The following is a 16,286-nucleotide window of genomic DNA, read 5'->3' as shown; positions in this document are numbered from 1 at the left end:
CGAGGGGGTGCAGGGGGCGGGGGAGCGCGCGCTCCCGGGTGCCGCCTCCCGGCTGTTCCCGCAGCCGCCGGCCCGCCCGCCGCCGCGTCCATTGTCTGCGGCCCCGCTCTTCCCCGAGTCGCCGCCTCCCCCCCAGCCTTTCGCATCCAGATGCCCGGCGGCCCCCCAGGATCCTGGGAATCGGCAGCGGGGCTGTGACCCCGGCCCAGGACGGTGGTCTGGGAGATGCCTCGATTCCTGGCCTGGGCCCAGCCCGCATCCCCTCCTGAGGCTGTTTCCCTCTACCCGCCTGCGGGAGACCTAGCCCCCAGACCCTCGGGGATGGCGATGTTCAATTCTTCGTGCCACAGACCCGGCTACACGAAATCCAGTGGAATCTGGGACGTGGAAAGATTGAGTTTTACCCCCCGAGGGCTGCGAGAAGAGAAAGTCATCCTTGATTTTAATTACTGGCGAGAAACGCTCCCTTCTTGCCATTCATACAGGAGTTTTTCTGACACTGTCACCACCATATCCCCCTTCCCAAAATAATTTAATTACTTGGTGTTCTAGCTGCGAGCGGCGACCGCCCAGTCAGTCTGGGATGCTCTCTCATTAACACTTTTTTTCCTCCCCTCTGGTTTGAGCGTTGAGATTAATTACAAAGGGAACCCTGCCCTAGGGGAGTGGGGGAGGGGGGGACGACGAGGGCGCCCGGGAGTTTGGATGGCGGGGGAGAGAGGCCCTTCTCCCAGGAAACCTCCAAGTGTAAAAATGCGTTGGCCTGTCGAGTCCCTAACCCCAAGCAGGCAAGGCTCTCGTCCCCAGGGGTTTCACATATCCTGGAGTTCATAGCACTGCACAAGGATTGTAGGGTATCACCAGTATCCAACATAATCAGGCATTCCTGCCTTAGAGTACGCCAAGAAACCAGTTAGGTTCATGAAGTTGGGTCATAATAGCTTTGAACCCAAAGAGATTGACCCCCATTATAAAAGTCTGGGTTTGTGAGAAGTCTATGTAGCCCTTGGAGTGAGTGCAAACAAAAGTATTGTTACAAAATCATTAGTATTGTGTGCAATTCTCCACTTACTTAGAATAGTAATACTTCAAAACACCTTTGCACACTTCTCCAGCAGGGCAAGGTCTCTCCGCATTCTCAACATCCTCTGGCTTCCAATCCTGATACCTTCTCACCCAACCCTGTGATTAAAAGTCACAGGGTAGGAGACTCCCAGACTCTGTACCTGACTTGTTTGGGGATTTTTCTCCTCTCTGATGAAAAAAATTTTTGAGACTTAATCTCATTCCCTTTGGTCATCCATTCTAACCTGACCAAAGATGAGAACAGAATCATCTTTGTCCCCTGCACTGTGACCATTCCAATATGTCATTCTTTAGGTCTTAAGAGAGCCTTAGGATACACTTCCCTTCTTCACCCAAACACTTGCCTTTCTTCATCCTCTTTCCCACATCACAGGTCAGCAAGTGACTCAGCACCAAGACTACATGAAATGTGCAGATTCATCGTTTCAGGTACCCAAGTCCCTGCATGCATCTGAGTGCTCATGTACTGGGTGCCTATCACGTGCCAGGCCCTGGGCTGCACTCAGGGCCTTGGCGGTGCCCATGACCAGTTGTATGGGGGATAGCTGGCAGGAGAGCTGGGGAAGGATAAAGGGAGGTAGGCTTAGGGTACTACCGGCTCTGCGCAGAGCACCCCCACACCCCCGTGCTGGGCAGCAAGTGTGTAATTTGACACAGTGTTAGGCTTGCCCTAGCTGCCACAGCCCCGGCTGACTATCCAGCAGGTTTACTGTGAACTGTGTTCAACATGATGGTAGCCCATTTCACAGACCTCAAAAGGGCCCAAAGAATGGGAAACGTGACTTCTGGTGCCAGAATTACAGATAACTCTGTAGTTTCTCCCCACCTAAAGCTTGAAACCTAAGTCAGGATGTCAACAAATGAAGCTTCAGGATTAACAGAAATCAGGCATCAAACTGGAATAAGTTCCATCCCTCTTCTCTCTCTGAGGATGATATTGGGGGCTTTCACTTTTAGCTCTGTAACGAAACCACTGGATTACAGAGGAGAGGTCCGACGTTAAATCTGATTGGTGTGTGTGTGTCCCATGCATCTATGCTCTGAACTGCCCTCCACCCTAACCCCTAGGATGGAAGCCCATCTGGACTTCACATATCCTTAATTCACAGAATGAAGAAATGGAGACCCAAAGAAGAGGCCCATGCACCTTGGGGCCCAAGGGAACTAGTCTAATTCTTTAGCAGGGAGGAGAATGTTGAGGTGACAGGATTTCCCAAAGAAGTCAACCTACAGTGACCGAGGGAGGTCAGGAGGCTGAAGGACAACAGAGTGGAGCAGACTGGACTCCAAATGCACAGCTCCTAACTTGGAGCACGTGGGCAAGTTTCTTAATTTCGTCAAGCCTCAACTTCTGCATATAAAATAGAACTAATAAGGTAACAGAAGGAACCCCCGAGCAAAGCCAGAGTGCCCCAGTCCACGCCCAGCCAAAAGTCCCCATTCTCTTATGTGTCTCGGGGATTCCTGGTGCTCTGGTGAATCTTGATTAAGGAAGGGAGCATCCAGACAAAAGCCAGGGTCCTCAGTAATAATCCTTTCAACTCCTTACCAGCTCATGGGCCTGAGGCAGCAGGGTTGGGGCAGGCCGACCACAGGCCCCCGCGGAACCCTGGAAGTTTGAGTCTCCAACAGAGATGCAAAGGGCTCAAGACGTGGCAGTGGACACTCTCCAAGGAAGGGTCAGCGCTGAAGAAGTGTGTGCTTTCCGTGCAGGTGAAGCTGTTCCTGGAAGTAAGGGCCCGTACCAGAGTGGCAAAGGTTAGGTCTTCAATTTTGGTGAAAAGTAGGGCCCTTCCCCAGCTTCACTGCTTAGAAAGAGGAATCCTTAGTATCTTGACCAGATATGGAATTCACAGCCTATAGAATAGCCATCAAAGGTTTCCAATGTCAGTGATTAATAATATCAGCCACCTCCCAGGTACAGGGAACCCCAGTAATGTACCCCATGCAGGACCAGAACCACCATCTTTTTAACCCTGTTAATAAAACTGGAGACAGTTCAATCTCCCAGGTTATCTCGTGCTTTCTCCCCAGCACCCACTTGCCTAGAAAGGCTAGTCTCAGTGCTTCCAATAGTATTTCCAGACCCAGTTTGTATTGTGAAATAACTGGATTTTTTTTCACTTTCAGTGAAAAAGGAAACAAACAAACTAACTAACTAATAAAAAGCCCATACTTGATTAAGAACTGTAAGATGTAATAGGTTTGCTGTGAGGAGTCTCTTTCAGATAAGCTCCTGATCTCTTTGAGAACAAGGACCAAACCTCATTCATAGCCACATGAATGTCACATAGAAGTCACTAAGTTAGTTCTAGTTTCCTTCCCTTCTAACTTTCCTTCTCTTTCTCTATTCCACATGCACATGTGTGTGCTAACTCACTTCAGTCGTGTCCGAGTCTGTGCAACCCTATGGACCATAGCCCGCCGGGCACCTCTGTCCACAGGATTCTCCAGGCAAGAATACTGAAGTGGGTTGCCATGCCCTGCTCCAGGGGATCTTCCCAGTCCAGGGATTGGCCCACGTCTCTGTCTCCTGCATTGGCCAGAGGGTTCTCTACCACTAACACCACATGAGAAGCCCCTCTGTTCCTCACCTATCCCCAAGCTTTACTAGTCCCTATTCGTCCAGTCTTTATCAAGTGTGAGCTTCCTCAGATCCCATCCTATTATCACCAATTTTAAAAGTTGCCTATAATTAAACCAGTGGTTCTCAACCGTGACTGCAGATTTTAATCACCAGGGAAGCTCTGAAAACATACCAATACCCAGGACCCATGCCAGACTAATTAAACCAGAAACTTCCAGGTTGTAGCCCAGCTATCAGCACTTTTGTGTGTGTGTTACACTGGATATTTGTTGCTGCACGAGGGCTTTCTCTGGTTGTGGTGTACAGGCTTTTCTTTGCAGTGGCTTCTCTTGTTGCGGAGCACAGGGCTCTAGGGTGCTAGGTTTCAGTAGTTGTAAAGCATAGTTTAGGTGCCCCGTGGCATGTGGGATATTCCCAGACCAGGGATTAAACCCATGTCTTCTGCATTGGCAGGCAGATCCTTAACCACTGGACCATAAGGGAAGTCCCAGGTAAGTTACCTTAGTAATACTAATGTGAGAACCACTAAATCAAACTCTTTGTGATACTCTTCCTCCTTTCTTGGCACAATGAATGCCCCCACCTCCCTTGCCTAGGACTAACCCCTCCATATTTCATTAGGTCCTGTCCATTCCCATTTCCAACTCTTATCCCCAGGCTCTCCTGTATCTATTATAACTTCCAACTCTAGTAGCAAAATAAAACATCTCCCACCACTCTGCAGCCTCTTCTTGCTTCAGCCCTCTCTTTTATTTTCTCATCGTCCAGTGTTCTCTAAACAGTAGGTTCCTCTCTTGCACATTGGTGGGAATGTAAACTGATATAGCCACTATGGAAAACAGTGGGAGACTTCTTTAAAAACTAGAAATAAAACTACCATCCGTTCAGTCACTCAGTCATATCCGACTGTGCAACCCCATGGACTGTAGCACACCAGGCTTCCCTGTCCATCACCAACTCCTGGAGCTTGCTCAAACTCATGTCCATCAAGTCTGTGATGCCATCCAACCATCTCATGCTCTGTCGTCCCCTTCTCCTCCTGCCCTCAATCTTTCCCAGCATCAGTATCTTTTCCAAGGAGTCAGCTCTTCACATCAGGTGGCCAAAGTATTGGAGTTTCAGCTTCAGAATCAGTTCTTCCAATGAATACTCAGGACTGATTTCCTTTAGGATGGACTGGTTGGATCTTATTGCTGTCCAAGGGACTCTCAAGAGTCTTTTCCAACACCACAGTTCAAAAGCATCAATTCTTTGGCGCTCAGCTTTCTTTATAGTCCAACTCTCACATCCATCCATGACTACTGGAAAAACTATAGCTTTGACTAGACAGATCTCTGTTGGCAAAGTAATATCTCTGCTTTTTGATATGCTGTCTGGGTTGGTCAGAGCTTTTCTTCCAAGGAGCAAGTGTCTTTTAATTTCATGGCTGCAGTCACCATCTGCAGTAATTTTGGAGCTCAAGAAAATAGTCTGTCACTGGTTCCATTGTTTCCCCATCTATTTGCCATGAAGTGATGGGACCGGATGCCATGATCTTAGTTTTTTGAATGTTGAGTTTTAAGTCAGCTTTTTCACTCTCCTGTTTCACTTTCATCAAGAGGCTTTTCAGTTCCTCTTTGCTTTATGCCATAAGGGTGGTGTCATCTGCGTTATCTGAGGTTATTGATGTTTCTGCCAGCAATCTTGATTCCAGCTTGTGCCTCATCCAGCCCAGTATTTCTCATGATGTACTCTGCACATAAGTTAAATAAGCAGGGTGACAGTATACAGCCTTGATGGATTCCTTTCCTGATTTGGAACCAGTCTGTTGTTTCATGTCCAGTTCTAACTGTTGCTTCCTGACCTGCATACAGATTTCTCAGGAGGCAGGTCAGGTGGTCTGGTATTCCCATCTCTTGAAGAATTTTCCACAGTTTGTTGTGATCCACACAGTCAAAGGCTTTGGCGTAATCAATAAAGCAGAAGGAGATGTTTTTCTGGAACTCTCTTGCTTTTTCGATAATCCAGTGGATGTTGGAGATTTAATCTCTGGTTCCTCTGCCTTTTCTAAATCCAGCCTGAACATCTGAAAGTTCACAGTTCATGTACTATTGAAGCCTGGCTTGGAGAATTTTGAGCATTACTTTACTAGCATGTGAGATGAATGCAATTGTGCGGTAGTTTGAGCACTCTTTGGCATTGCCCCTCTTTAGGACTGGAATGAAAACTAACCTTTTCCAGTCCTGTGGCCACTGCTGAGCTTTCCAAATTTGCTGGCATATTGAGTGCAGCACTTTCACAGCATCATCTTTCAGGATTTGAAATAGCTCAACTGGAATTCCACCACCTTCACTAACTTTGTCCGTAGTGATTAACCCTAAGGCCCACTTGACTTCACATTCCAGGATGTCTGGCTCTAGGTGAGTGATCACATCATCATGGTTATCTGGGTCATGAAGGTCTTTTTTGTATAGTTCTTCTGTGTGTTCTTGCCACCTCTTCTTAATATCCTCTGCTTCTGTTAGGTCCATACCATTTCTGTCCTTTATTGTGCCCATGGTTGCATGAAATATTCCCATTTCATGTCTCTAATTTTCTTGAAGAGATCTCTAGTCTTTCCCATTCTATTGTTTTCCTCTATTTCTTATAAAACTAAATAGAGTTTTCTATTTCATATAAAACTACCATATAACCCAGCAATCCCACTACTGGCCCTATACCCTGAGAAAATCATAATCAAAAAAGATGTATGTGCCCCAGTGTTCATTGCAACATTATTTATAATAGCTAGGATAAGGAAGCAACTTAGATATTCATCAACAGATGAATGGGTAAAGATGTAGTACATATATACAATGGAATATTAGTCATAAAAAGGAACGAATTTGAGTCAGTTTTAGTGAGGTGGATAAACCTAGAGCTTGTTATACAGAGTGAAGTAAGTCAAAGAGGGAAAAACTAATAATGCATGCATATGGAATCTAGAAAAACCGTACTGATGAACCTGCTTGCAGGGCAGGAATAGAGATGCAGACCCAGAACAGAATTGTGGATACAGTGGGGGAAGGAGAGGATGGAATGAATTGAAAGAGTAGCATTGAAACACACACATTATCATATGTAAAACAGATAGTTAATGGGAAGTTGCTTTACAGCACAGGGAGCTCAACCTGGTGCTGTGTCACAGCCTAGAGTGTGGCATGGCATTCGAGGTGAGAGCGACTTTCAAGAGGGAGGGGCTGTATGTACACTTACGGCTGATTCATGTGTTGTATGGTAGAAACCCACACAATACTGTAAAGCAAATATCCTCCGATTACAATTTTTAAAAAAAGAATAGGTTCCTTACCACCATCCTTCACTCTTCAGCTCCTTATAACCAGCCTTCCTCTCAATAACTCCCCTTTTCCTGATTTCACATATCTATATTTCGAAGAATGCAGCCTTTGGCCCCTTGACTCCTTACCTTAAATGCTCTCCCGAAGTAATGTCATTCTCTCCCTTAGCTTCAGTCAGTACTTATTTATTGATGTTGTTCAGTCGCTAAGTCGTATCCAACTCTTTGTGACCCAATGGACACAGCACCGCAGTCTTCCCTGTCCTTCACTATCTCCTGGAGTTTGCTCAAATGCATGTCCGTTGAGCTGATGATGCTATTTAACCATCTCATCCTCTGCCACTCCCTTCTCCTTTTGCCTTTAATTCTTCCCAGCATCAGGGTCTTTTATTGATGTTCCTAAATCCAGATCTCTCTTCTGAACATCAAGCTCATATTTCTAGGACATTTTGACTTGCCTATTCTTTGGGTCCACTAAATGTAATAGGTTTAAATGAAACATATTATCTTCCCTCCCCTATCCCAAGTCCTTTGGCTTATTCAGACCTTTCTCACTTCCAAACTTGGATCACTCCCTTCCACTCTATCTTTCTCTCTGTTGCCAGTGTGATTTTTCTGAAAGAGAAATCAGTCTACCCCTCCATTGCCTAAAACAATTCAGTGACTCCCCACTGCCCACAAGATGAAGTCAAAACTTCTTGGCACTCTGTGTAAGGACCTTGAGTCTCCTCCTCCAGCCTTATCTCCTATTGCTCCTTGTGTATTCAAATCTCAAACTTGCAACATGCACATTTTCTAACTAGACCCACCAACTGGTTGTTCTACCAGCTTGAGGCTTTGTTACTGCCTCTGCCTTTACATGGTATCACAAAAGTCTTCGCGACTAAAACAAAGTACTCCCTTTACATCATGTTTTTTTTGCCTGATATCTCATCCCCCTCCTCTCTGCCTAGAGATTCTGTATGTCCTTCAAGACTCGGCTTTGGTCTTCTTTTTGTGCACGTGTGCTCAGCTGTGTCCAACGCTTACAGCCTGGAGTGGGTTGCCATTTCCTTCTCCAGGGGAATCTTCCAAACCAGGGATCAAACCCACGTCTCCTACATCTCCTGCATTGGCAGGCAGATTCTTTACCACTGGAGACTTCAGGGATGCCCCACGTCTCCTCGTTGACTCCTCCTCAACTTTCCTGAACAGAATTAGATGTTCCCTTCCCCAGAGAGCCTCCTTTACACTCCCAGAGCTCTGCATTTTATGACATTCTATGGTGATTTTCTTTTTTTTTTTCTATGGTGATTTTCTATTTACTTTTCTCTCTGTCCTGCTGGTCTGTGAGCTTCTGGAGTGAAAGAAGCAGTGCTTAATGTATCTTTCGACACCCAGAACTTGGCTCAGTAAGTGAGAGTCAGCAGTAAATGTTGTCTAGTGAAACAGAAAGGAGAAGAGTATGAGAGGAGATAAACTAGAATGCTTGATGTCAAAGGGATCTTTCTGTATTTTACAGATAAGGAAATAGGGGTGGAGCAGGTAACTCATTGTCCCAGAATCATACAGCTAATTAAATGGCAATACCAAAACTGGAAACTAAATGTCCTGATTTCTTGTTCAGTAGTCTGTCAACTGTACCATATTAACTGAATATTCATTGTTTCATGTGAAATAAAGCTACAAGGCAGTGGCTCTTAGCTTTTTGTGGACCCATGCTCTCTTTGAGAGTTTGGTGAAAGCTACAGGCTCTCTCCAAAAAAAAAAAAAAAATTGCACGTAGAATTTCACATCCATTTTCAGGGGATTCAGGAAGTTAGTGGTTGAGTGAAGGATGACTGGAAGGAAGAAGAATCTAGAAATGGAGAGACCGGTGGAAGACTAATGCAGTAGTTGAGAAGTGAGACAGAACAAGCAGGCTGCAAGAGTAGGGGAATAGAAATGAAAGTCCAGCTTTCAGATGTGACCTGCAGGTGGGATGCACAGAGCTGAGAAAAGAGGAAGCATTTAAGATGACTCAGGTTTCTGGTATAGATGTTAAGGAAGATGGTGATGCCACACATCAAAGTAGGAGCTGCTGAGAGAGTAGGTTTGAAGGGTAGATAAGGTGTCTCATTTGACAGGTGTCTTAAATGTCTGCAGGCCATCAGGGTGGGGATATCTATAGGAAGCTGGCAACAGCACAAGTACCTTCCACATCTACTCCCCCCACTCTTCCTCAGGCCATCTGGATGATCTATTTTTCCCCGAACCAGATGCATACTTTCCTGCCTCCATCCCCTTTGTTCATCCCACATACCTTACACTACATTCACCCTTATCCAAAATATTTCAAGGTCCAATTCAGGCACTGTTTTCTCTGTTAAGTTATTCCTGACACCACCAATGTGATCAATTTAATCTCTCCCCTCTCTAAAATCTTAAATTTTTCTCTGAACTTCTCTTACCATATTTTCTATTTTGAATTTCAGTTGTCTTATTGAGAAAAGGGCAGAAAAAGAGAGAGAAAGAAACCAAGGAAAGACATCACAAATACATGACAAATAGCGAGATGGAGAATTTAAACCTAGCTATATCAATAATCATATTAAATGTAAATGGTCTAAACACACCTATTAAAAGGCAGCATTTGTCAGATTGAATTATAAAGAGTGATATTAAACTATATACTGCCTACAAGAAACACCTTTAAATATAAAGTTATGAATAGGTTAAAGGTAAAAGGATGGGAAAATATATGCCATGCTAACACTAATCAAAATAGAGTTGGAGTTACTATATTAATACTGTGCTACTGTGCTAAAGTAGATTCCATGGCAACCCACTCCAGTACTCTTGCCTGGAAAATCCCATGGACAGAGGAGCCTGGTAGGCTGCAGTCCATGAGGTCACTAAGAGTCAGACATGACTGAGCGACTTCACTTTCCCTTTTCCCTTTCATGCATTGGAGAAGGAAATGGCAACCCACTCCAGTGTTCTTGCCTGGAGAATCCCAGGGACAGGGGAGCCTGGTGGGCTGCCGTCTATGGGGTCGCACAGAGTCGGACACGACTGAAGCGACTTAGCAGCAAAGTAGATTCCAAGGCAAAGGTATTAATAGAAATAAAGAGGATCATTTTTTAATAATAAGTCAATTTATCAAGAAGACATAATAATTCTAATCATGTGTATGCCTAGTAACAGAAATAAGTACATGAAGCAAAAACTGATAGAACCACAATGAGAAATTGACACAGTTATAATCAGAAATGTCAATAAACATCTCTCAACTCATAAGACAAGAAGACAGAAAATCAATAAAGATATAAAGGACTTGACCACCACTATCAACTCACTTGACCTAATTGACATTTATAGACCATTCCACTCAACAACAACAGAATACACTTCTTTCTCAAGTGACATGGAAGACTGTCAAAGATAGACCATATCTTGGGTCATAAAAATAGGCTTGATAAATTTAAAAGGAATCAGATGGTACAAAATATATTCTCTGTCCAGAGTAGTATTAAATTATATATCAATAATAGAAAGATAGCTGGAAAATCTTGAAATATTTGGAAACTAAGTAACACATTTCTAAGTAATTCATGGATAAAATAAGAAATCAAAAGAGAAATTAAAGTTTTTGAACTGAATGAAAATAGGAACACAAACATAATCAAATCTGTGGGATGTATCTAAAGCAGTACTGAAAGGGAATTTATAGCTTTATCAGCCTACTAATAGAAAAGGAAATATCCTCAAGTCAAAGATACCAGCTTCCACTCTACAAAATTAGGTGAAGAGTGCAAGTTAAGCCCCAAGTAAGTGAAAGAAAGGAAATAATAAAAACCAAGCAGAAATCAACGAAATAGGAAATTAACAGAGAAAATCAATGAAACCAACAGCTCGTTCTCTGAGAAGATAGGCAAAAGAGATAAATCTGCCAGACTGATCAGAAAAACAAGGGAAAAAAAAATACAAATGACTAATATCAGTAATGAAAGAGATGACATCACTGCAGATTCTAAAGGTGTTAAAAGGATATTAGAAAATAAGTATGAAGGTGGCTCTACGCCGATAAATGTGACAGTTTAGATGAATGTAAAAGTCTCTTGAAAGTACCAATATGTCAAACTCACTCAAGAAGAAATAGATTATCTGAACCACCCTGTAACTATTAAAGAAATTAAATTGTAGTTAAAAACCTTCCCACAAAGAAAACACCAGGTGTAAATGGCTTTACTGGTGACTTTTACCAAATATTTCAAAAAGAAACAATATCAATTTTATACAAGCTCTTCCAGAAAAGTAGAACACAGGGAATACTTACCAAGTCATTATATAAAGCCAGCATTACTCTGACACTGGAATAAGACAAAGAAATTACAAGGAAACTACAGACAAATATCCAATATAAAATAGTTAAAGAATCCTTAACAAAATTTTAGCAAGTCACATACCACATCATGTAAAAAGGATAATACATCCGGACCAAAAAATTCTAGGTGGATTTAACGTTTGAGACATTGAAAACATTTTAAAAGATTAAAAAGGAGGCAAAGGGAATACATGGTCATCTCAATATCTATCAAAAAAACATTTGACAAAAATTCAATATCAATTTTTAATTTCAAAAAACCTTTAATAAATTTGGAGTGATAATAGTGGGCATCTACAAAAAATTATGGGTAACATCATATTCAAAGATTGGTTCTCTTAAGATCAGGAAAAAGGCAAGGATGTACGTTCTCCCCACTTTTGCTCAACATTATGCTGGAGGTTCTAGCCAGTGTAATATGTGAAAAAAAAAAAAAAAAGCATTGGAAAGATTGGAAAGGAAGAAGTAAGATTGTCTTTATTCAGAAACAACATAATCAGACTTCCCTGATAGTCCAGTGGTTAAGAATTTGCCTGCCAGTACAGGGGGCACAGGTCTGATCCCTGGTCTGGGAAGATCCCACATGCCGTGGGGCAACTAAGCCGTGTGCCACAACTACTGAGCCTATGTGTCACAACTGCTGAAACCCACACACCTGGAGCCCATGCTCTGCAGTAAGAGAAGTCACTGCAATGAGAAACCCACGCACTGCAAGCGGAGAGGAGCCGCCACTCCTTGAAACTAGAGAAAAGCCCATACACAGCAATGAAGACCTAGCCCAGTCAATAAATAAAGGAATAAATAAATGAATAATTTTTCCTGCTGCTGCTAAGTCGCTTCAGTCGTGTCCGACTCTGTGCGACCCCACAGATGGCAGCCCACCAGGCTCCCCCGTCCCTGGGATTCTCCAGGCAAGAACACTCGAGGGGGTTGCCATTTCCTTCTCCAATGCATGAGAGGGAAAAGTGAAAGTGAAGGCGCTCAGTCATGTCCGACTCTTCGCGACCGCATGGACTGCAGCCTACCAGGCTCTTCTGTCCGTGGGATTTTCCAGGCAAGAGTACTGGAATGGGTTGCATTGCCTTACATAATCATCTTTAAAGAAAATTCAATGAAATCTTTTAAAAAAGTTATTAGAACTAATAACTAAGTTTAGCAAGTTTTCAATATATAAAATCAATATGCAAAAATAAATTACATTTCTGAATACTAGCTATATGAATTTCCTAAAGCTGTCAAAACAACAAAATATCACAAACTGAGATGGTTTCAAACAGCAGAAATGTATTATCTCACAGTTCTCAAATCCCTTATGATTATATGGTGGAGGTAACCAGTAGACTGAAGGGATTAGATCTGGTACACAGAGTGCCTGAAGAGCTATGGACAGAAGTTCATAACACTGTACAGGAGGAGTAACCAAAACTATCTCCAAGAAAAAGAAATGCAAGGCAAAGTAATTGTTTGAGGAGCCTTTAGAAACAGCTGAGTGAGATTGAAGCTTCTCTGGAAGCTCAGATGGTAAAGCGTCTGCCTACAATGCAGGAGACCTGGGTTTGATCCCTGGGTCAGGAAGATCCCCTGGAGAAGGAAATGGCAACCAACTCCGGTATTCATGCCTGGAAAATCCCATGGACCAAGGAGCCTGGTAGGCTACAGTTCATGGGGTTGAAAAGAGTCAGACATGACTGAGCGACTCACTTCACTTCATACGAACAGGTGAGAAAAGAAGAGAAGCCAAAGGCAATGGGCAAAGGGAAGGATTATCCAACTAAATGCTGAGTTCCAGAAAATAGCAAGGAGAGAAAAGAAGAAGTGAAGTGGAAGTGAAGTCACTCAGTCGTGTCTAACTCTTTGTGACCCCAAGGACTGTAGCCTACCAGGCTCCTCCATCCAAGGGATTTTCCAGGCAAGAGTACTAGAGTGGGTTGCCATTCCCCTCTCCAGAGTATCTTCCCGACCCAGGGATTGAACCCAGGTCTCTGGCATTGTAAGCGAGACGCTTTACCATCTGAGCCACCAATGAACAATGCAAAGAAATAGAGAAAAACAATAGAGTGGGAAAGACTAGAGATCTCTTCAAGATAATTGGAGATAGATCAGCCCTGGGATTTCTTTGGAGGGAATGATGCTGAAGCTGAAACTCCAGTACTTTGGCCAACTCATGCAAAGTGTTGACTCATTGGAAAAGACTCTGATGCTGGGAGGGATTGGGGGCAGGAGGAGAAGGGGACGACAGAGGATAAGATGGCTGGATGGCATCACTGACTCGATGGACGTGAGTCTGGGTGAACTCCAGGAGTTGGTGATGGACAGGGAGGCCTGGCATGCTGCGATACATGGGGTCTCAAAGAGTTGGACACGACTGAACAACTGAACTGAACTGAGGGAACATTTCATGCAAGGATGGGAATGATAAGGGACAGAAACAGTAAGGATCTAATGGAAGCAGAAGAGATTAAGAAGAGGTGGCAAGAATACACAGAACTATACAAAAAAGATCTTAATGACCCAGATAACCATGATAGTATGGTTACTCACCTAAAATCAAACATCCTGGCGTGTGAAGTCAAGTGGGCCTTATAAAACATCACTAGGAACAAAGTTAGTGGAGGTGATGGAATAACAGCTGAGCTATTTCAAATCCTAAAAGATGATGCTGTTAAAGTGCTATACTCAATAGGCCAGCAAATTTGGAAAACTCAGCAGTGGCCACAGGACAGGAAAAGTCAGTTTTCATTCCAATCCCAAAGAAAGGAAAGGCCAAAGAATGTTCAAACTACCGCACAATTGCACTCATCTCACATGCTAGTAACATTATGCTCAAAATCCTTCAAGCTAAGCTTCAGCAGTACATGAATCAAGAACTTCCCGATGTACTACCTGGATTTAGAAAAGACAGAGGAACCAGAGATCGAATCGCCAACATTCATTGGATCATCAAAAAAGCAAGAGAGTTCCAGAAAAACATCTACTTCTGCTTCATTGACTATGCTAAACCCTTTGATTGTGTGGATCACAACAAACTGGGGAGGATTCTTAAAGGGACAGGCATACTAGACCACCTTACCTGCCTCCTGAGAAACCTGTGTGCAGGTCAAGAAACAACAGTTAGAACTGGACATGGAACAATCAACTGGTTCAAAATTGAGAAAGGAGTATGACACGGCTGTATATTGTCACCCTGCTTATTTAAGTCATATGCAGAGTACATCATGTGAAATGCCGGACTGAATGAAAAACAAGCTACAGTCAAGATTGCCAGGAGAAATAGCAAAAACCTCAGATATGCAGATGTTGGTGTTCAATTACTAAGTCGTTTCCCACTCTTTGTGATCCCATGAAATGCAGCACACCAGGCTTCCCTGTCCTTCACCATCTCGGAGCTTGCTCAAATTTATGTCCATTGAGTCAGTGATGCCATCCAACCATCTCATCCTCTCACCCACTTCTCCCCTGGCCTTCAATCTTTCCCAGCATCAGGGTCTTTTCCAATGAGTCGTCTCTTCACCTCAGATGGCCAATGTACTGGAGCTTCAGCTTCAGCATCAGTCCTTCCAATGAATATTCAGGGTTGATTTCCTTTAGGATTGACTGGTTGGATCTTGCAGTCCAAGGGACTCTCGAAATCCTTCTCCAACCCCACGATTCAAAAGCATCAATTCTTTGGCGCTTAGCTTTCTTTATGGTCCAATTCTCACATCCGTACATGACTACTGGAAAAACTATAGCTTTGACTATACAAAACTTTGTCATCAAAGCAATGTCTCTGCTTTTTAATACACTGTTTAGGTTTGTCATAGCTTTTCTTCCAAGAAGCAAGCATCTTAATTTTATGGCTGTAGTCACCATCTGCGGTGATTTTGGAGCCCAAGAAAATAAAATCTGTCACTATTTCCACGTTATCCCCATCTATTTGCCATGAAACTGGATGCCACGATCTTCATTTTTTGAATGTTGAGTTTTAAGCCAGCTTTTTAACTCTCTTTCATTTTCATCAAGAGGCTCTTTAGTTCCTCTTCACTTTCTGCCATTAGAGTGGTATCATCTGCATGTCTGAAATTGTTGATATTTCTCCTGCCAATCTTAATTACAGCTTGTGCTTCACCCAGCCTGCATTTCACATGATGTACTCTGCATATGAGTTAAATAAGCGGGGTGACAATATACAGCCTTGTCATACTCCTTTCTCAATTTTGAACCAGTTGATTGTTCCATGTCCAGTTCTAACTGTTGTTTCTTGACCTGCACACAGGTTTCTCAGGAGGCAGGTAAGGTGGTCTAGTATGCCTGTCCCTTTAAGAATCCTCCCCAGTTTGTTGTGATCCACACAATCAAAGGGTTTAGCATAGTCAATGAAGCAGAAGTAGATGTTTTTCTGGAACTCTCTTGCTTTTTTGATGATCCAATGAATGTTGGCGATTCGATCTCTGGTTCCTCTGTCTTTTCTAAATCCAGGTAGTACATCGGGAAGTTCTTGATTCATGTACTGCTGAAGCTTAGCTTGAAGGATTTTGAGCATAATGTTACTAGCATGTGAGATGAGTGCAATTGTGCGGTAGTTTGAACATTCTTTGGCCTTTCCTTTCTTTGGGATTGGAATGAAAACTGACTTTTCCTGTCCTGTGGCCACTGCTGAGTTTTCCAAATTTGCTGGCCTATTGAGTATAGCACTTTAACAGCATCATCTTTTAGGATTTGAAATAGCTCAGCTGTTATTCCATCACCTCCACTAACTTTGTTCCTAGTGGTGTTTCATAAGGTCCACTTGACTTCACACTCCAGGACGTTTGGTTTTAGGTAAGTAACCACACCATCGTGGTTATCTGGGTCATTAAGATCTCTTTTGTATAGTTCTTCTGTGTATTCTTGCCACCTCTTCTTAATCTCTTCTGCTTCCATTAGATCCTTACTGTTTCTGTCCTTTATCATTCCCATCCTTGCATGAAATG

The sequence above is a fragment of the Bos mutus genome, chromosome 3, assembly GCF_027580195.1.
Source record: "Bos mutus isolate GX-2022 chromosome 3, NWIPB_WYAK_1.1, whole genome shotgun sequence".
NCBI classification, from domain to species: Eukaryota; Metazoa; Chordata; class Mammalia; order Artiodactyla; family Bovidae; genus Bos; species Bos mutus.
This window is presented reverse-complemented; position numbering follows the sequence as displayed.